Genomic DNA, 22832 nt, shown 5'->3' on the forward strand with positions numbered 1-22832 from the left:
TCCCATGGACAGAGGAGCCTGGCGGGCTACAGTTCATGGGTTTGCAAAGAGTTGAACAGAGCACACTCTACCACACAGGAATGGCAATTGTCATTTTATACACCTTTGTATTTTTAAAAATGTTAAAAACAACTAAATGTATTATTCGGGTAAAAATAAATTAGTAAAAGTCTAAAAAGAAAAGTACATTCTTGGCTTAGCTGAATAGCTTAGAAGCGAGTGTCTACTAACTGGTTGGTGAGCATATGCAGAGAACGCACACGGCACAGAACACAACAGCGAGAAGGACACCCTGCAGGCTATTGCAGTTAATTTGGTGGACAGAACCATGGCACCCATGGGCTCCCAAATCAATCCTCCTCAGGAAGCTTAGCTCAGCAGAACAGTCGGTGGAGAAAACTCCGGGCGGCTGAAAAATGATCTTACTTGATACCTAGTACATACATTTCTAAGACTGTTGGAAAGAAACTGATTCCCCAAATCACACATGAATGTCAGCACTGAGACTTTTTAAAAAAACTTATTCCAGTGGAACATATTTGGAGAAAAAAGAATATTTACTATTTTGTGAAAGGTGTTTGGTCCATTGGGTAGAGTTGAAATAAAAAAAAAAAACATATATATGGTTATGGCAAGAATGGGGTAATACACACAGATCTGAACTTGTAAGTCAAAAGGGCAAATCATACCTATTGCACATCTCCCTGGTGCTTTGTTAGGTTTTTTTTGGCACATGGATAAGCTAGATATTGTCATCCTTATTTTGCAGGTGGGGAGGCTGAGTGGGGTAGACGCTGGGTCAGACACTTAAACAGTTTACTGTGTAAGAGCAGTTCTATGAGATCCAAAGTCAGATCTGCCTGACTCCAAAGCCAGAGCTTCTTCAGCGACACCACACTCAGAGGCCCAGCAATGCCTCTATGGAGTTCTGTGACTCAGACCAAGACTTGTTCATTTTCTGACTTTTGGTTTCTACCTGGGTTGTTGTAGTTTAGTTGCTAAGTTGTGTCCAACTCTTTTTCAACCCCATGGACTGTAGCCTGTCAGGCTCCTCCGTCCATGGGATTTTCCAGGCTGGAGTGGGGTGCCATTGCCTTCACCAGGGGACCTTCCTGACCCAGGGATTGAACTCCCATGTCTTCTGCATTGCAGGCTGATTCTTTACCATTGAGCCACCAGGGCTACTTGCCTTTGCAAACTCAGAAAACTGCCGCATGCCCCCAGTGGTAGGCTGGTAAATTTTTAACCATGAGCATTGCAAAAAATGCCAAGAAGGCTAAGTGGTTGTCTGAGGAGGTCTTACAAATAGCTGAGAAAAGGAGAGAAGGGAAAGGCAAAGGAGAAAGGGAAAGATATACCCAACAGAATGCTGCAGAGTTCCAGAAAACAGCAAGGAGAGAGAAGAAAGCCTTCATAAGTAAACAATGCAAAGAAACAGAGGAAAACAACAGAATGGGAAAGATTAGAGATCTCTTCAGGAAAATTGGAGAACCAAGGGAAGATTTCATGCAAAGATCAGCACAATAAAGGACAGAAATCATATGGATCTAACAGAAGAGATTTATTTATTTATTTTTTTTAATTAATTTTATTTTATTTTTAAACTTTACATAATTGTATTAGTTTTGCCAAATATCAAAATGAATCCACCACAGGTATACATGTGTTCCCCATCCTGAACCCTCCTTCCTCCTCCCTCCCCATACCATCCCTCTGGGTCGTCCCAGTGCACCAGCCCCAAGCATCCAGTATCGTGCATTGAACCTGGACTGGCATCTCGTTGTAACAGAAGAGATTTAGAAAAAGTGGCAAGAATACATAGGAAAAGTATACAAGAAAGTCTTAATGACCTGGATAACCATGATGATGTGGTCACTCACCTAGAGCCAGACATCCTAGAATGTGAAGTCAAATGGGCCTTAGGAAACATTACTATGAAAAAAGCTAGAGGAGGTGATGGAATTCCAGCTGAGCTATTTCAAACCTCAAAAGATGATGCTGTGAAAGTGCTGCACTCAATATGCCAGCAAATTTGGAAAACTCAGCAGTGGCCACAGGGCTGTGAAAGGTCAGTTTTTACTCCAATCCCAAAGAAGGGAAATGCCAAAGAATGTTCAAATTCCCATACAACTGTGTTCATTTCATATGCTAGCAAGGTAATGCTCAAAATCCTTCAAGCTAGGCTTCAGCAGTATGTAAACTGAGAACTTCCAGATGTACAAATTGGGTTAGAAAAGACAGAGGAGCCAGAGATCAAATTGCCAACATCCGCTGGATCACAGATAAAGCAAGAGAATTTCAAAAAATGACCTACTTCAGCTCCATTGACTATGCTAAAGCCTTTGACTGTGTGGATCACAACAAACTGTGGAAAATTCTTAAAGAGATGGGAATACCAGACCACCTGTCCTGCCTCCTGAAAATCTGTATGAAGGTCAAGAAGCAACAGTTAGAACCCAGACATGGAACAACTGACTGGTTCTAAATTGGGAAAGGAGTACATCAAGACTGTATATTGTCACCCTGCTTACTTAACTTATATGCAGAGTACATTATGTGAAATGTTGGGCTGGATGAATCACAAGTGGGAATCAAGATTGCCAGGAGAAATATAAACAACCTCAGATATGTGAATGACACCACCCTAATGGCAGAAAGCGAAGAGGAACTAAAGTGCTTCTTGATGAGGGTTAAAGAGGAGGGTGAAAAAGCTGGCTTAAAACTCAACATTCAAAAAAATTAGATCATGGCATCCAGTCCCATCACTTCATGGCAAATAGATGGGAAAAAGTGGAAACAGTGACATATTTTATTTTCTTGGGCTCCAAAATCACTGTGGATGGTGACTGCAGCAATGAAATTAAAAGACACTTGCTCTTTGGAAGAAAAGCTATGACAAACCTAGATAGAGTATTAAAAAAGCAGAGGTATCACGTTGGTGACAAAAGTCCATATAGTCAAAGCTATGGATTTTCCAGTAGTCATGTACAGATATGTGAGTTGGGCCATAAAGAAGGCTGCAAGGCTGAGCACCAAATGATGCTTTAAACTGTGGTGCTGGAGAAGACTCTCGAGAGTCTCCTGGACAAGGAGATAAAACCAGTCAATCCTACAGGAAATTTACTCTGAATATTCATGGGAAGGACTGATGCTGAAGCTCTAAAACTTTAAAAGTATCTGGTATAAGCCATGATTTATGATTTTCTACCTTGAAATAAAGATTCCATGACATTAAAAAAGTTACTGAGTACAGTAGAAACTGTTCTCAATACTGCTGACTTGAGAAATATTGATAATAAATGTCTATACACACTCATTTATTTATGAACCTAAATTATTTGGTCTTTCTAAAAATCCCCTTGTGCAGGTAGAATGCACTGGACACTTAAAAACTGTGAGATATTGCCAGGTCCATATTGCTTCTTAGTCTTCTGTCAATAGGTAGCTTAAGACTCTTGAGAGTCCCTTGGACTACAAGGAGGTCAAACCAGTCAATCCTAAAAGAAATCAGTCCTGAATATTCATTGGAAGGACTGATGCTGCAGTTGAAGCTCCAATACTTTGGCCACCTAATGTGAAGAACTGACTCATTGGAAAAGACTCTGATGCTGGGAAAGATTGAAGGCAGGAGGAGAATAGGATGACAGAGGATGAGATGGTTGGATGGCATCGCTGACTCAATGGACATGAGTTTGAGCAAACTCCAGAAGATGGTGAAGGACATGGAAGCCTGGTGTGCTGCAGTCCACAGGGTCACAAAGAGTCGGACTCGACTGAGCTACTGAACAGCAACAGCTTAGGGGCTCATCACTTAAGCACTTTTGTGACTAGGATCTCCCTTCGGGATATTGCAAGCAGCTGCCAAGGCATACAACCCACAGAAAATGAAAAAAAAAAGAAGATTGAAGGAAAGAAAATACACTCCAGGGCTTCGTGATGGCTCAGTGGTAAAGAATCCACCTGCCAATGCAGGAGACACGAGTTGGATTCCTGATCAGGAAAGATCCCACATGCCGCAGGGCAACTAAGCCTGTGCACCACTACAGCCTGTGCTCCGGAGCCCGGAAGCCACAACTACAGAAGCCCGCGCACCCTAGAGCCTCAACAGAAGCCATCTCAACAATGAGCTCACATATCGCAGCTAGAGAGTAGATCCCACTGGCCACAACTAGAGAAAAGTCTGCTCAGCAGTGAAGACCCAGCACAGTAAAAAAAAAAAAAAAAAAAAAAGACAAAAATTAATGATTTAAGAAAAAGAAAATACACTCCAAGTATTTACAATCATGTATATAATTGTGTCCTCAAGCAGCTAAGGAGCCTGTTAAGCTGTTAAATATAATCACATGGGTATGTACTTGTAAGATAATCTTTCTGTCTTGTCAAAGGTGGGGAATTTGTACCTAGATTATACAAGAGCTGAAAAACAACATTTCCAAGGGAACCACAACTCTCAGTACTTATTGACATCACTCCTACGGTACTGAGGGTTGCCCTGATGAATGATTGTGAAGGCCTCTGGAAATATGAAGTGGTACATAAAAGCTTGTAAATAACAGTTACAGAAACTATACATTTCTTCATTAAGGTACCTAATTATCACTCATTGAACTGGCTTGATTCCCACTCGAATTAACACAAATTAATGGGCACACACACAATGTGGGAGGAAGCTTTTTCAGTGAACCCTAGTTAAAAATGATGAAAATGGCTCCTTCTGCAATTGGACCCTTTCAAGCTGAAACAACACAGCTTTGGCTTTGGAATATGGGCCCCAGGACAGAGACTGACACTGCTTCCTGCTGTCAGGGGGACAGAGGTGCCAAAAAGCTTGACTCTGGCCTTTGCCTGGCATTTGCTGCTACGTGATCTGCCATTTCTATTCTTGCCGTTGGGGTCTGGGAGCGAAGAGCGAGCCCTTGGCCCCGGAGGCCAGAGCTCTGCACGGAGGCAGCATGCCTGGAATTTGAAAAGCCCTCCCAATGGAGCTGGCTGGTATGCGTGGGGCTTGCACAGCCTTACCTTCTGCTGCTGTGCTGGGAGCTTAAGAGACTAACACTAAATAAATAAATGAATAAATAAATGAAAAATCAAAGGCTTCTCCTGTGAACATCTGGTCCAGTGGTGGGGCGTTTCATCTCTGGATCAGAGGACAATGTTTCTTTTTCCCAAACTGAATATGTAGTAACAGCTTGATAGCCAATATGGCAGGGAGAGGAGGCTGGATGTGAATGCAGAGACAGAATATAACGCTTTAAAAAAAAAAAAATGAGCCAGATACTGATTTTTTTTTTTAACCACTGCAACTGCAAGAGGGAAGCAGAATAAAAATGGTGACAAGCTGATGAGTGTCACCTGCCATTTATTAAGCAACTGCTGTATCCGAAAGACAAGGTGCATGACCTAGATAACCTCCGACTCTTATGATGGGCCAGCTAGGTTCATGGAATTATTTCCATTTTTGAGACGAAGAAACTAAGGCTCTTGTCTAGCTGGTAGGTGACCAAATTCTTCTCACTCTTAGCCCTGTGGCCTTTTGAGCTACACTAGATCACCTGTGGTAGTGTGTGTCTGTGTACATGACCATAGTAAATATGGCGAGACTTTGCTGAATCTGTGACCTGAAGCCAAAACAAGCCAGGGAGCTCCTAGAGGAACAGTTAGGGAATGTTTGGAGGATTCTGTGAAGACCACAGGCCAAAATCAGATTGCTTGTGTCAGAACCTGGAAGAAACCAAGCATACAAAGACAGGAGAGACAGGGAGCCCTGTGTGACTGAGGCTGCTCATGTAGGTGGAGTCTGAACCTGTGTAAGGGACCAGGGGTTTCAGCCAAGAATAATTTAAAACAGTGTGCTGTTCTATAGCTAACATGTCAATTCCCCTCCCGCATGGCACAGAAATTCTCTTCTTTCTGTATCTGAGTCCACAACTAACCTCTTAGCCTGTGCTGTACCACCTCCTGCAGGCCAGGAGAATCCCTTAAAACCCTTCCAGCAAAGGGAAGACCTCAAGCTCGTATTAAAGAAAATCTGCTGTTTAAAAGGAGGTTCTGGGACTTTCCTGGTGTTTTTCACTGGTTAAGACTCCATGCTCCAAGGAGTCTGGGTTTGATCCTTAGCCAGGGAACTGGATCCCACATGCCACAGCTAAAGATTGCATACCACAGCTAAAAAGGTCACCGTGACTCAGTGCTAAAGAATCTTCCTGTAATGCAGGAGATGCAAGAGACACAGGTTCTATCCCTGGGTTGGGAAGACCCCCTGAAGGAGGAAATGGCAACGGACTCCAGTATTCTTATCTGGGAAATCTCAAGGACACAGGAGCCTGGCAGACTATAGTCCATAGGACCGAAAAGGGTTGGACATGACTTAACAACTGAGAATGCGCGCTGCAACGAAGATCAAAGATCCTTTGTGCTACAACTAAGACCTGGCACAGTCAAATAAATACTTTTTTAAAAAAAAAAGTAAAAAATGAGGAGGTTTTGCCTCTGTTTTCTTTCTTTCCATCCATGCAGTCTGCTTTCAAGCTTCAGCCAAGCTAAAGAATACGGCTGGGACAGACTAAAGGTCAATTCCAATCACGTGCTTACTTAAATCAGAAGAAACTGAGGTACAAAGTGGCTACCTGATGCCTCCGACCAGTGGAGAACAAATTTCAGATTAAACCTTTTATTCCCAGAGGCAGTGTTTCCCACAGTATGTTCCATGGCCTGCTGCAGGATGCTAACAGATGTTATGGGAAGCAGGGTCTGCTATGTTAAATAAGTTTAGGAGATAGGGGGTTAAATACAGTTAAACTGTGGTGGTTTTATCAATGTGCCTGGTGAATCTCAAAGGTGGTTACTGCATCTGACACTTTCTAGATTTATTTACCAGGATCTCTCCCCCAGGAAACTGGTAGAATATTGCTTTTTCCCTTTGCCTGAGTCCTCTCTGGCTTCTGTCTGCATTTTCTCAACTTTCTGCCTGCACTTCAAGGGCTGATATATGAAAATGGAAGTCTATCCCTTGGTCCTTCCTTTAGCCCTTCCTGTAGCTTTGCTGGCTTCATCAAAGAAACAAAACTTTAAGTGGAGATGGAGTGGTTGTCTACGCAGGAGCCTCTGGGGAATATGCCGGCTCTCATCCTAGAAATGTTTATGACAATGTCCCACATAATTCTGACTTTCCTCTCTTCTGCTTTGAAGCACTAGAGTTCTCTTCTTATGCATGATGACCCAATGGAAAGTGAATTTATTAAAATTCGCTTAATTTAAAATCCCCTGCTGATTTTACCTAGGACTTACTTTTGATCATATAAATTAAAAGGTTCTGCTTTTTGCTTTTAAGTGTTTTCCTTTTCGAAAATTCTTTATCAGAGAGAGAGAATATAGAAATCCTTTCTCCTGAAGCGTTCCCTGACTTTGCTGGGGTTTCTGAAAGTGTGAATGGATGAAGTATAAAAAGCAGCTCAATCTTATAAAAGGCTGGTGGTCATTCACTCACTCACTTACTTATTCGTTCATTCAATAAATGTCTATCAAGTGACTTTTACATGCTAGGCACTAGGTATACAAAGATGAACAACACAGTAATCCCGGCTCTCAAGAGCCTGGAGGTGTTTGGGGCACTGAAATAAGAAAGGTGTGTTTTGGGCAAGCAAGGTTGGTTCAAAAAGAGGTGAGTTCAGATCTCACATCATAGGGAGTGGTCCTTTAAGAGCATACAATGTTACCATAATCTCTTCTCACTGAACAGAGCTGTGATAGGAGGAAGAACATAAAGGGTTTCAGTTCAGTTCAGTTCAGTCGCTCAGTGTGTCCGACTCTTCGTGACCCCATGAATCGCAGCACGAGAGGCCTCCCTGTCCATCACCAACTCCCAGAGTTCACTCGGACTCATGTCCATTGAGTCAGTGATGTCATCCAGCCATCTCATCCTCTGTCGTCCCCTTCTCCTCCTGCCCCCAATCTCTCCCAGCATCAGAGTCTTTTCCAATGAGTCAACTCTTCGCATGAGGTGGCCAAAGTACTGGAGTTTCAGTTTTAGCATCATTCCTTCCAAAGAAATCCCAGGGCTGATCTCCTTCAGAATGGACTGGTTGGATCTCCTTGCAGTCCAAAGGATTTTCAAGAGTCTTCTCCAACACCACAGTTCAAAAGCATCAATTCTTCGGTGCTCAGCCTTCTTCACAGTCCAACTCTCACATCCATACATGACTACTGGAAAAACCATAGCCTTGACTAGATGGACCTTTGTTGGCAAAGTAATGTCTCTGCTTTTGAATATGCTATCTAGGTTGGTCATTCCCATCTCTTTCAGAATTTTCCACAGTTTATTGTGATCCACACAGTCAAAGGCTTTGGCATAGTCAATAAAGCAGAAATAGATGTTTTTCTGGAACTCTTTTGCTTTTTCTATGATCCAGCGGATGTTGGCAATTTGGTCTCTGGTTCCTCTGCCTTTTCTAAAACCAGCTGGAACATCTGGAAGTTTACGGTTCACGTATTGCTGAAGCCTGGCTTGGAGAATTTTGAGCATTACTTTATAGCGTGTGAGATGAGTGCAATTGTGCAGTAGTTTGAGCATTCTTTGGCATTGCCTTTCTTTGGGATTGGAATGAAAACTGACCTTTTCCAGTCCTGTGGCCACTGCTGAGTTTTCCAAATTTGCTGGCATATTGAGTGCAGCACTTTCACAGCATCATCGTTCAGGATTTGAAACAGCTCAACTGGAATTCCATCACCTCCACTAGCTTTGTTCGTAGTGATGCTTTCTTTCTTTTTTTTTTTTTTTTTAATATGTGGCCTTTTGTGACTGACTTCTTTTGCTAGCATTTTTTTTTTTTTTTTGCTGCACTGTTTGGCTTTGGGATCCTAGTTCCTGACCAGGGATGGAACCTGTGCCCTGGGCTGTGAAGGCATGAAGTCCTAACCACTGGACCACCAGGGAATTCCCAGCATAATATTTTCAAGGGTTATCCATGTAGTATGTATCAAGATTTTGTTCCTTTTTATAGCCAAATAACATTCCAGTGTAAAGATATACCACATTTTGTTTACTGATTCATCAGTTGAAGTCATGTTTACTGAAAAATGCAACTGATATGGAAAATTGTTCTGATTTCTGCCCAGTCTGATCTGATTGCTTACCCCCGTCTTCTCCCACACATGGTAAGAAAAGTGGTTTTGCCCAGAATGTTGCAAAGGTTTATCCCTGGCTCTGAATTGTACTTTATTGATGAGAAGTTTTAGTTCAATGCCCATAATTGACGAGGTAGCTCTAGAGACCCTTGGCATCCTATGTGTAGCCCGGGGTTCACAGCGTCCCCATCTCTGAAGCTCATTAGACATGCAAGCTTTCATTCCTCCCAGACCTGCCAGAAGGAAACTCCGGTCTCAGGAGATCCCCAGTGAGGTGTATGCCCACTGAAGTTAGAAAATCACGGTTCTCCGCTATTTCTTTCTTTCTTTTTAATAACTATTTATTTGGCTGTGCCGGATTTTACTTGTGGTGCCTGGGATCTTCTATCTTCCTTGCAGCATGTGGCATCTAGTTCCCAGGCCAGGGATTGAGCCCAGGCCCCCTGCATTAGAATCATGGAGTCTTAGCCACTGGACCAGGAGGTAAGTCCCTCTACACCACTGTTTCTCTCCCTGCGTCCATACTAAAACCACCTTGGAAGGCTTTTCAAACATTGATTTTGTGTGTGTGTGTGTGTGTGTAATAAAGTTTTATTAAAGTATAAAGGAGATAGAGAAAGCTTCTGACATAGGCATCAGAAGGGGGCAGAAAGAGTACCGTAGTGATGCTTTCTAAGGCCCACTTGACTTCACATTCCCGGATGTCCCGTCAGTGATCACATCATCGTAATTATCTGGGTTGTGAAGATCTTTTTTGTACAGTTCTTCTGTGCATTTTTGCCACCTCTTCTTAATATCTTCTGCTTCTGTTAGGTCCATACCATTTCTGTCCTGTATCGAGCCCATCTTTGCATGAAATGGTCCCTTGGTATCTCTAATTTTCTTGAAGAGATCTCTAGTCTTTCCCATTCTGTTGTTTTCCTCTATTTCTTTGCACTGGTCGCTGAGGAAGGCTTTCTTGTCTCTTCTTGCTATTCTTTGGAACTCTGCATTCAGATGCTTATATCTTTCCTTTTCTCCTTTGCTTTTCACTTCTCTTCTTTTCACAGCTATTTGTAAGGCTTCCCAGATAGCCATTTTGCTTTTTTGCATTTCTTTTCCATGGGGATGGTGTGGTTGGCAAATACCTTTTAACCACTCCTTTTATAGTGAACTTATATTGAAGTATTATTAATATATACACTCATAAAAGTATATAGATCTTAAGTACATAGTGTGATGAATTTTCACAAAGTGAAATTACTGTTTTAACTGGAACTTGGACTAAGAAACAGAACATCACAGACAGACCAGAATCTCTCTTACTGTGGGCTCAAAGTCACATACATACACACCGCCCTGCTGTGATCCTGAATTCTCACACCATAGTTCAGTTTCATCAGGTTCCGCCAGCTAGCAGTGCATGCTCAGTCATGTCCAACTCTCTGCAACCCCATGGACTTCGCTCCCTCCAGACTCCTCTGTCTTCGGAATTTTTAGGCCAGGAATACTGGGGCAGGCGGCGGGGGGCGGGGGGGGGGGAGGGGGTTGCCATTTCCTGTTCCAGGGGATCTTCTGGACGCAGGGATTGAGCCTGTGTTTCTTGTGTCTCCTGCATTGACAAGTGGATTCTTTACCAACTGTGCCACCTGGGATACCTCATCAGGTTCTGAATTATACATAAATTGAATCATACAGTATGGACTCCTTTTATGCCTGGCCTTTTGGCTCAATATTAAATCTGTGAAACCCATTCATGTTACTGCACGTCATTGTAGTCTGTTCACTTAACGCTGCATTGTTACCTACACTATGAACATATCTCACCCTGCTTCTCCACTACATTGCTGACAGACATGGAGCTTGTTTTCAGTTCTGAAAGCTGATATAACATTCTGGAACGTGTCTCTGGGTGTCACAGGTATGCATTTCTGTTGAGTGCAAACCTACTGTACTTAAGGTAGTTATTAAAGACTTCAGCCCATCTCTTTCAGTTTGAAGAAAGTGTTTTTTGGATTTGTATAGGGGAAAAATACAGTGTCCAAGATTTTGATCTTAAAATGACCACTGACCAAAACGGGACATGTTATGATGCTTAGAAAAGTCAGGAGTGGGTGCAAAAGCCGAGGACAGTGCCGAGCCTGCCTAGGGGTCCTAAGGCCCACAGACTTTCTATCAGGAACAGAAAAATAACTACTCTGTGAAGAGAAGTCAGATCTGCTGCTTGGCTTGTTGGCATGCAGATTTTAATTTTTAACAAATAATGAACCTGCATCTCCCTACCAGTCTGGCTAGATGCTTTGCTGCACAAGATGATGTCTCATTTGCTCACCAAGAAGGGCGATACGGCTTGGGAGGCCGAACGTGTGGACCAGCCGAATGTGCACTAGAGCCTGACTGAACACGGCGCTAATGGACAGCAGAAGGGCAAGGAGAATTTCTGCAACTTCCAACTTAAACAAAGTCAACCCACACGGAAGGGCACCCTACGTATCTTCATTGCTAACTTGCTCACACACTTGAAGGAAAAGTAGGCGCTGAAAGAACAGCTGGTGAAGAACGTAGAGCTCATGGCCTTCAGACGGAATCGCTTGGGATCCCTGGTGGCTGGTTTCCCACTGGAAACATTGCAATGGACCAGAGGGAGGGAGGCAGGAGGGGGCGGTCCTCTTGGCACACTCTTGGGTCTGGGCAGTGCTTCCAGCAGGGCCTGTCTCCCATCCCCTGCAGCTTCTGCCAGGCAGCTACCCTTCACAGCTCAAAGTCTCAACTGGTGTCTGACAGCATCACCTCCTTCGCATCCTGTTATGGGCTGAACTATGTCCTCCCCCTAATTCATATGCTGGAGTCCTAACCCCCACCCAGGACCTCAGGATGTGACTATATTCAGAGGGAGGGTCTTCAAAGAAGTGTTAAAGTCATGAATGCGGGCCCTAATTCAGAAGGAACAGTTATCCTTATGAGAGGAGGACATCTGGATAGACAGGCAGAGAGGGGACCATGTGAACACACCAGGAGAAGACAGCCATCTTGTGAGTAAAGGCTGGAGGCCTCAGAAAGAACCAACCCTTGATCTTGGACTTTCAGCCTCCAGAACCGTAAGAAAATAAATTCTGCTAAGCCGCCCAGTCCGTGGTCCTTAGTGACAGTGGCCTCAGGAAACTAACACATATCTCTTGGCCCAGAGCTGGTAACAGTGACCACTTCTGCTGGTCTCTGGGGCCTCAGCCTGCTTGCTGATACATCAATGCTCTCTGTCCACTCCATAAACAGTCCTTTCATTAAAAGAACTGGAATTAATCTGATAAGATGATGGGCTCCTATTATACGTATGTTATTTTATTTAATTCCCTGGACTGCCCCCATGGAAATTGGAATGATCATGCATATTCTGGGCTTCCTTGGTGGTTCAGTGGTAAAGAATCTGCCTGCCAAAGCAGGAGACATGAGTTCGATCCCTGGGTCATGAAGATCCCCTGGAGAAGGAAATGGAAACTCAAATATTCTTGCCTGGGAAAGCCCATGGACAGAGGAGCCCGGCAGGCTACAACTCATGCAAAGAGTTTGCCATGACTTACTGACTAAAGAACAACAACAATGCTTATTTTATGGATAAGGAAATTGAGGCTCAGAGAGGTCATACAGCTCATGAGTGGCAGAGCTGGTATTTCCACTGAGGTCTTCCTGACCCCAGTGGCAGTGTGGCTGACTGGCTCTGCAGGCCTGCAGCATGCTGAACAAACAGGCATGAATCAAAGGCCAATAATGCTGTATTGTTACCCACGCTATGAATATATCTCACCCTAGTTATACATTACTTTGCTAATGGATATGTGGGTGGTTTCCAATTTTGAAAGCTGACATAATATTCTTGAACATGTCTTTTGGTGTCATAGGTATGCATTTCTGTTGAGTTCAAACCTACTGTAGTTAAGGTAGTTATTAAAGATTCTTCAGCCTGTCTCAGTTTGAATAAAGAAGTCCATCGAGTAGGAAGGACTCACAGACATCATCCAGGGCAATCTCTTAATTTGCCATAAATAGAGAAATCAAAACTCAGAGAAGTGAGCTCAATGTCCTAAAGCCAGGATGCTTACGCAAGTGGCAGAATCAGGATTTGAGTGTAAGTCTTCTGACTCCAGTTTCAGTACTTTTTGTTGCTTCCCTGACTAGTTTGAGAAAGATCGTAAGAAGAGAGTCCCCTCTCAAGTCCCACATTTGGATCACCTGGGGGAATTGACACAAAGATCAGAGTAAGGTCCCAGCATCCATCCACATGTCAGCTCCCCGTTTACCAGCTCTATGACCTTGGCTATGTGCCCAAATTACTGCTCTATGTACTCCTCTGTAAAATAGGTATAAATAATGACTCATAGGACTGTGGCAAGGTTTAAATAAAACAGACCACTTAGCATAGTGACTAATACAAAGGCTTTGTGGTTGTTTAGTTGCTAAATCATGTTGGTCTCCTTTGCAATCCCATGGACTGTAGCTCACCAGGCTCCTGTGTCCATTGGATTTTCCAGGCAAGAATACTGGAGTGGGTTGCCATTTCCTTCTCCAGGGGATCTTACTGACCCAGGGATTGAACCCAGGTCTCCTGCATTGCAGGCAGATTCTTTGCCATCTAAGCCACCATGGAAGCCCAATACAAAGGGTAGTCTCAATTAAATAAGAGCCACAGGTACTGCCTGGGGAAGATTTTTTTAAAACCCAAACTAAGCTCTTATTCACCTATAGACTCCAAAAGCATAGGACTGTGGTAAGGATTAAAGAAGATAAAAGAGACCACTCAGCACAGTGACTAATACAAAGGCTTTGTTGCTGTTCAGCTGCTAAATCATGTCCGAGTGTTTTTTGATCCCATGGACTGTAGCCCATTAGGCTCCTCTGTCCACAGGATTTCCCAAGGCAAGAATACTGGAGTGGGTTGCCATTTCCTTCTCCAGGGGATCTTTCCAACCCAGGTATTGAACCCTAGTCTTCTGCATTGGCAGGTGGATTGTTTATCACTGAGCCATCAAGGAAGCCCAATGCAAAGGCTAGTCTCAATTAAATAAGAGCTATTGTTATTACCTCGGGCAGATATTTAAAAAACTCAAAATAAGTTCCTATTCTCTTGTAGGCACCAAAGCCACCACTCATAAGCTGACCAAAAATAAATGATGGCAGTGACAGCTAACAAAGCTGGCAGCACACCACTGCTTGGTGCCCACCAGGCCCCAGGCATCACCCCTCCTCCTTATAACCTCCCAGAAATAGTAAGTAAGAGGCTAATAAGGAAGAATCCAGATTTATACATCATTTCCTCTGGCTCCCAAGCCCATGCATTTTCTAATATCACTGTTGATAAGATAAAATGAAAATGAAAGTGTTAGTCGCTCAATCGTGCCCAACTCTTTGCAACCCTGTGGACTGTGGCCCACCAGGCAAGAATACCAGAGTGGGTAACTATTCCCTTTTCCAGGGGTTCTTCCTGACCCAGGGATTGAACCTGGGTCTCCCACATTGTAGGCAGATTCTTTGTCATGTGAGCCACCAGGGAAGCCCATAAGATGAAGTAGGATGTGACTAGTATAGGAAACTAGAGGCAGAAAAGCACTAAGTGACCAGTCTACGTGTGACATTAAAATGCACAGTGAGTGTAGATACATACAGGCAGTCATGCATCTCACTGACTTTGTATCCACAGCTTCCGACACTATCTACAGCACACAGTCAGTCTGCTCATTCAAGCATAATGACCTGCACTGATGTTGAATGGAACTGAATACTCTCCAGGGAGTTGGATCTCAATAAGCAAGTGCCCAGAGCAGAGGAGGGGTTGAGATGGTTCTTCTATTAAGGTAAATCCCTATTGTACCAAAGCTGACTTCAATGGGACATTTCAATCGGTGAACAGGTAGTTCTGTCCCCTTGTTTCCCAGCAAAACCACAGTTCAAGAGAAGGCTTTGGATTTGGCTGAGTGCTGGCTCTGTAATGTCAAAAAGACTTAGAAGCCAGAGATGCAGGTTAATTCTGGATCCATTACTTGTTCTCCATAGAACCTGGGGCCTGTGGGTGAATGTCTGTAAACTTCTCTTTGGTGTTGCTGATCAGTTGCTCAGTCGTGTCTGACTCTTGCGACTTCATGGACTGCAGCAGGCCAGGCTTCCCTGTCCATCACCATCTCCTGGAGCTTGCTCAAACTCTTGTCTATTGAGTCGGTGATGCCATCCAACCATCTCATCCTCTGTCGTCCCCTTCTCCTCCTGCTTTCAGTCTTTCCCAGCATCAGGGTCTTTTTTAATAAGTCAGCTCTTTTCATTAGGTGGCCAAAATACTGGAGTTTCAGCTTCAGCATCAGTCCTTCCAATGAATATTCAGGACTGATTTCCTTTCAGATGGACTGGTTGGATCTCCTTGCAGTCCAAGGGACTCTTGAGAGTCTTCTCCAACACCACAGTTCAAAAGCATCAATTCTTCAGTGCTCAGCTTTCCTTATAGTCTAGCTGTCACATCCACACATGACTACTGGGAAAACCATAGCTTTCACTATGCTGACCTGCGTTGGTAAAGCGATATCTCTGTTTTTCAATATGCTGTGTAGGTTTGTCATAGTTTTTCTTTCAAGGAGCAAGTCTCTTTTAATTTCATGACTGTAGTCACCATCTGTAGTGATTTTGGAGCCCAAGAAAATAAAGTCTGTTACTGTTTCCATTGTTTCTCCATCTATTTGCCATGAACTAATGGGACCAGATGCCATGATTTTAGTTTTTTGAATGTTAGGTAAACTTCTCCTACCTAACCTGTAAAATGGTTATGGTGATACTGCATTTATTTTTTTCACTCAATGGATACCTGCTGAGAGACTCAGATATATCAGAACCCATTCTTCAGATAGAAATACTTATCCTCATGGAGGCTTCAGGCAAACAGAGAACAGACATTAAACAGGTAAGTAGGTTAAACATACAGGATGACATATGATAATGACAGAGTAGGGAAAGCCAAGGGGACTCAGGTGGGGGAACTACTGAGATTTTCAATGGGTGGTTGGCAAAGGCTTCTATGAGAAGGGATATGATTCAAGCAAAGAACTGCAGGAGGCGAGGGAGCATGCCATGCTGATACAAGGCAAGAACTCAGGCAGAATCAGCGACAAGTGCAAAGGCCCTGAGCGAACTGACTGACTGTAGCAACAACGAGGGGTGCCTGCCTCCCGGGTTGCTGTGAAAGTTAAACAAGATAATAATCCATTTTAAATATCACGTTCATAACAAGTGCTCAATAAATGTTAGCTAGGACTATTAATGTTATTCCTGTGGGCACATAAAGGCCCCAATTTACTGGAAAGTGACTCTGGTAGGTGAGGAGGCCATGGTCACTCTTTGGGGTCTGGACCTTCACTAATGAATGGACTATGTGCGCTCTGCCAGCCTGATGTGGCAAACCCATGGGCTGTCCAGTTCCTGGGAGAGGATTTCCTGTAAACTGGATTAGCAGGGCATGCATTGAGTGTTAGGGAAAAAGAAGGAAGAACTAATAATAAACCCATCTTTGTTGTGCTGTCATGTGGTGTCAATGATTTTAAAGAATGTGCAAAATGATCCCTAGTTCAAGCTTTTGGGTAAGAGTGATCAATGTCCTTCCCTTGGTAATTTTTCTAGCATTCAATAACACAGAAAGGAGGAAGGCGAGGTGGGAGATGGTGGAGCCAAGTCCTTCATCCTTTTAAGGAGCTCTTTAATGCAGGGTGAGATTTTTACCCTGGAAACTAATTTCTGCTTCTCTTAAATGGGGGAGGGGAAGCATGTGGTGAGAGCCGAACCAGTCAGCAATTGTTCAGGGAGATTCTCAGGAATGATGTAACCAAAGGGGATACCAGATGGATGGACTCTGTATTGGGAGGCTGGGGATCAGAAGATAAAGGAATTTGCTGGCCTCCTGATGTTTGCTTTTAAGGGCATGCAGTTATCCTAAGCTATGCTTACTTTCTACCCTCAACCCTCCCAGGTCTCTTATAATTGGTCTCTTCAAGACAATGATGAATCTCTTTAAAATCATGGAACTATACTTTAAAAACCAACCAACTAACCTCATGGAAAACGAGGTCATATTTGTGGTTAACAGAGGTGGCAGGTGTGGGGGGGTGAATTGGATGAAGGTGATCAGAAGGTACAAACTTCCTGTTATAAGAAGAGTAAGTACTAGTGATATAGTACACAAGTACTACTAACACTGCTATATGTTACATGTGAACAAAATAAATAAAATTAAACTAAATGTTAACAAAACAAATTCTAGGAATTCTCATCACAAGGAAAATGTTGTTTTTTCCTTCCTATTTTGTATCCATATGAGACAATGGATGTTCACTGAACTTACTGTGGTGATCATTTCATGGCATATGTAAGTCAAATAATTATGCTGTACGCCTTAAACTTATACAGGGCTGTATGTTAATTATATGTCAATAATACTGGAAGAAAAAAAAATCATGAAATTCTGAGCTCTTCTCCCTCTTGTCTTCCTTTACCCGCTTCTCTCTCTGCTTCTTGCCCTTCCCAGCCTTCTCTTTGAATGCCTTCCTGGACCCTGCAGCACAGCTGGCTACACACCTCTCTGCCCATAAGCTAGTCCCTTACACTACTCACCTTACTTCTTGGGGTCCCCTATAGACGATGAGTTCTCTGAGGCAGGGAGAACCCATCCCTATGGCAGACCCGGCAGACAGACACAGAGAACACTTACGACTGAGCTGATAAACAAATGAATGAGCTCAGAAATAAGATAGAGAACCTGCCCAGAGTTACCCAACAGAAGTTCAGTTAATATCTACTGAATGGCTAATGGTAAAGAGGGTTTCGATACATGCAAATAAACTGGTTAAAGACAGAGATCTGAGAAGCCCTGTGGAGCATAGTAAGCGTGTCCTGGAAGGGTGGCCAGGACAAATCAGACCAAGAAGTCAGTATCTCCCAATCATAGTGAAAGGTGTCACAACTTTGCATCATAAAGTTCCTCAGGCCCTCTCCTTAGCCCACTTGCTAACTCTGGGCCAAAGCAGAGGGTTTTGGAAAGAGCTAGGGTTGGAAGTCAGACAGACCTGGGTCTGAACCTGGTCTCTGATGCTCCCTGGTTGTGTGATGCTGGGACAGTCACTTAACGTCCCTGTTCTCACCTGTGAAATGGGGACAGCAAATACAGCTCTTTTCTCCAGAGGCAAGATTCTCTCTGGGGATATTCTACTCTGTGAGCAGTTACTTCTGTGGCTCTGTCCTTCAAATACAATACTTATACTTCAGTTATACAAAGATTTTAACATACCTTTTGGTGATAATTCCAAAGAAGGGAGGCAACGGGGGAAGAGGATGGTAAGATAAAGCAGTAGAAGGTGCTGGAATGGCCATGCTCCACAGTCCAGAGCCATCTGGAGTATCTCACCTGAGTGCTGGAAGGAGCTACAGGAGGCCAGAGGTGGGGAGATGATGCAAATATCTGGCTAAGAAACACTGAAGGGCAAGTGAAGGCTACTGGGAGTGCTTTTCACCCCAGTCATTTAAGTCACAGCTGGGACCCAGAATTGGGAATGTCTCCCTCAATGTCCTACAATCGTATGAACACTTGGAGAGAGTACCACATATGGCGGGCAAAGCAAAGCACACTGATAAACATCTTACTGAGATGCAAGTGGGGGCATGTCCTGTAAAATCAGCATTGAATGAGTAATGATAAATGGGAATTGATTTTATAATAGTCATTATTACTAATTACTAATGGACAAAAGATCACTGATGTTCTCAGCTAGAGGCTTCTTTGTCACCGTGTTAGAGAATAAAATCCACACTCCAAAGCATCTCATCACAGCCTAGGAGGCTCTTGTGTGACTCCCAGCCTCACCTCCAGCTTCTCCTGCCCCTCACCCTGCAGTCAGTTCCAGAACGAGGCAAGGGCATACTTTCCATCAGGGCTGTCGTGCTCTTGTTTCCAGATCGGCCCATGGTCGGCTCCAGTGCACCCTTCAGGTCTCAGCTCAAACACCATCCCCTCAAGAGAAGTCTGTCCTGATATCCTCACCCTCAGAGTCCTGGTTCATTACTTCAGGGAGTAATCACAACCTATAACTCCTGTCTTTCTTCCCTCCCTCTGTCTCTTCCTTATAGGTGGGGAGTGAAGATTTCAACAGATCACATACATACATGAGTCCCATTCCTTTCCTCTTTACCTTTGGGGACATCTCTCTCCAGTCCTGAATATTCACTGGCAGGACTGATGCTGAAGCTGAAACTCCAATACTTTGGCCACCTGATGCAAAGAACTGACTCACTGGAAAAACCCTGATGCTGGGAAAGACTGAAGGCAGGAGAAGAAGGAGACAACAGAGGACAAGATGGTTGGATGGCATCACTGACTCAACAGACAAGAGTTTGAGCAAGCTCCAGGAGATGGTGATGGACAGGGAAGCCTGTGGTGTGCTGCAGTCCATGGGGTTGCAAAGAATTGGAAATGACTGAGTGACTGAACTGAACTGAACTCTCCAGTTAAGTGTAGGACTAAATCTCAAGCAATTCTGTCCTCCTTTCGGTGCCTAGAAATGAAATCATACCTGAACAACAATTAAGGTAGGAGAAGATAACCAATATTGATGGAGCATCTACACTAGTTATCACCTGCCTGCTAATGCAAGAGACTTGGTTCGATCCCTGGGTCAGGAAGATCTCCTGGAGAAGGGCATGGCAATCCACTTCACTATTCATGCCTGGAGAATCCCATGGACATGCCTGGTAGGCTACAACTCTTTGTTGGACATGACTGAAGCTACAAAGCAGGCGCGAGTGCATACGCGTGCGCACGTGCGCGCACACACACACACTAGTTCTAGATCATTGATTCTGTGCTATGTTTACAATGGCTTATTTAATCATCACAATAGCCTACTAAGGACATCTTCCTATTCCCATTTTCCTGATGTGGAAAACTGAGTGGCAGAGGTAACATCTTGATCCAAGCCTGAATTCCCCAAATTATGCTCTTTCTGCTAAGCTACAAGCTTTCCCTGGTCATCTTTTTCTTAAAGGGCCAGACTCTCTCTCTCTCTCTCTCTCTCTCTCTATATATATATATTTGGCATTGTGAGCCAAAAAGTCTCTGCAGCAACAGCCCAACTTCTGCCATTTCAACCCCAAAGCAGCCACAGACAACACAAAAATGAATGGTGTGACTGTGTTATCACTCAATCTTAATTACTGGACACAGAAATTTGAATTTTATGTATTTTTTTATGTGCCACAAAACATAACATGTCTTTTGATTTTTCCCTCAATTATTAAAAATGTGAAAACCATTCCTCTCTTGAGACAGACAAAAGCAGGTAAATCTGGCACGAACCAACCCCTGCTGTAAACAGTTAAGCATTCTTCAGGACGATATTAAATCGACTCTGAATACGATTAGGAGTTACATGTTTCCTCAGTATATTTGCCTGCTACTCCAACTTGATGTTAGGGTTTTTAAAACTTTTTGAACCAAGAGCCATGTTTTCTACTTTTTTTCTTGCCTCCCTTGAACAAGCTTCCCTGATGGCTCACACAGTAAAGAATCTGCCTGCAACACAGGAGACCCAGGCTTGATCTCTCAGTCAGGAAGATTGCCTGGAGAAGGAAATGGCAACCCATTCCAGTATTTTTTCCTGGAGAAATCCAGAGGACAGAGGAGCCTGGCAGGCTATAGTCCATGGGGTCGAAAAGAGGCGGACATGACTGAGAGACTAACATTTTCACTTTGAACAGAGATGATAAGGAGCCTCCGCACCACGCTGGGCACACAGTCTAGCCTGAATGAACACATGTGGGTCTAGTCAGCAAAGCTTGCCTGGAAAGAGCAGTGTCAGGGGCCCAGAGATGGGCCATTTCTCTTGGATAATTGTTTGAGCTGAGATTCCCTTACTTGTGGCAGGTTCCACAAGGCTCCAGTAACCAATTCAGGATCAACCATGTCATTCTGATTCAAATACATCTGACCTGCTGGGGCAAAAAGTCACCTATGATCTAAGCGGAGATTCAGTAGCTGAGGGCTTGGGGGACAGGGCAGGGGTGGGGCAATGGGGATGCTCAAGTGTAAAGGTTGCTGAAAATGACCAGCAGGCTGCTCTCTCCCTTTCTACTGTCACTCATATTTTTTGCCAGGTTCCATCAGTCCCAGAGAAAGCACAGGATCATAATCCAGACAAGAACCAGGTGCAGATCAACCCCTGGAAGGGGCATTCCTGCACCCCCTTTTCCCTACAAGTAGCCCAAGGGCTTTCTCCATCTGGGCATTTATGCATGATGATCTCTTGTAATTTCTCCTAAGTCTTCCTTTGGTTTTCAATATTATTGAGGAATAACTGACCCATAGCTGTGTATGTTTCAAGTGTCCATCATGATGATATGGTATATACTGCAGAATGATCATCAAGACAATTAGCACATCCAACACCTCACACAGGTAACTCTCCAAAGGAACTGAAATCAGTATCTTGAAAAGACATCCACACACCATTTCACTGCAACATTATAGCCAAGATATGGAAAAACCTACATGTCCCTCGAGGATGAATGGATAAAGGAAAAAAAAAAATATATATATATGTGTGTGTGTGTGTGTGTGTGTATATGAAGATTAAAAATGAAATGTTTCCTCAGTGTGGGTATAAACAATGTGTACACATGCACACACACACACACACACACACACACACACACACACACACAAACACCGGAAAATTACTTAGCCTTAAAAAAAAAAAAAAGCAATCCTGCCATTTGTAATACCAGGGATGAATCTGAAGGGCATTTCATTGTCCTACATCCTTCCTGACAGTAGCCTTTCAAGGTCAGGATTCTGGTGTCACTTAAGCATCCCCATAGCCTAGTTGGGGGAATGGTATTATTCATAGCTAATACTCAAAATATCTCTCCTGAATGAATATACAGAAATTCAAACAGCTATGGAGTCCCAGAGTCTGGTGATGGTTAGGAAAACAGGACAAACAGAATAAAGAAGAGGGAAAGAAGGTTACAAAAAAATGGTACTAATGTGTTTTTCTAATGCAATATTTGCAAAGATAAGCAAGCATTTCTATCTAGTAGATAGGAATCACCTGCATGGTTTTACTTTTTTTGTTGAAGTATAGTTGACTTAGAGTATTATATTAGTTATAGATGTATACCTGCATGGTTTTGGGTTTCCCACAGGCTCAGGGGTAAAGAATTCGCCTGCAATGCAGGAGATGTGGGTTTCATCCCTGGGTTGGGAAGATCCTCTAGAGAAGGAAATGGCAACCCACTCCAGTATTCTTGCCTGGAGAATCCCATGGACAGAGGAGCCTGGTGGGCTCAGCCCATGGACTCATGAAGAGTCAGATATGACTTAGAGATTAAACAACAACAACAACAAATTGCATGGTTTTAGAAACTACTAATGGAGGGGTCCCATATCAGAGGTCCTGATGATTTAAGGAGAGCCTTGGATTCAGAGCTTTTTAAAATTTCCTCAGGTGATTTCCATGTATAGCCATGATTCTGAAGGATGTTCTAAAGAATGACTTTTGAATAAGCATGTAAACCTTGCAAAGAATATACTGAGAACTGAATGAAATAAAGCATGAAAAGCACTTAGCATAGACTTGGCACAAAGTCAATGCTCAGTGAATGTTAGTTGGTGATATGAATATGAATATGAATATGTGTGTGTGTGTGTGTATATA

General features: G+C 43.4%; 1 protein-coding gene across 6 annotated transcripts in view; it reads right to left on the reverse strand.

The window, feature by feature from the left end:
• Window positions 1–22832, reverse strand: part of LARGE1 (LARGE xylosyl- and glucuronyltransferase 1) — a 611943-nt gene that overhangs the window by 92544 nt on the left and 496567 nt on the right. The window lies entirely within an intron of this gene.

The sequence above is a fragment of the Bos grunniens genome, chromosome 5 (genome assembly GCF_055505025.1).
Source record: "Bos grunniens cultivar Pamir isolate PY7600 chromosome 5, Bosgru_T2T1.0, whole genome shotgun sequence".
NCBI lineage: Eukaryota > Metazoa > Chordata > Mammalia > Artiodactyla > Bovidae > Bos > Bos grunniens.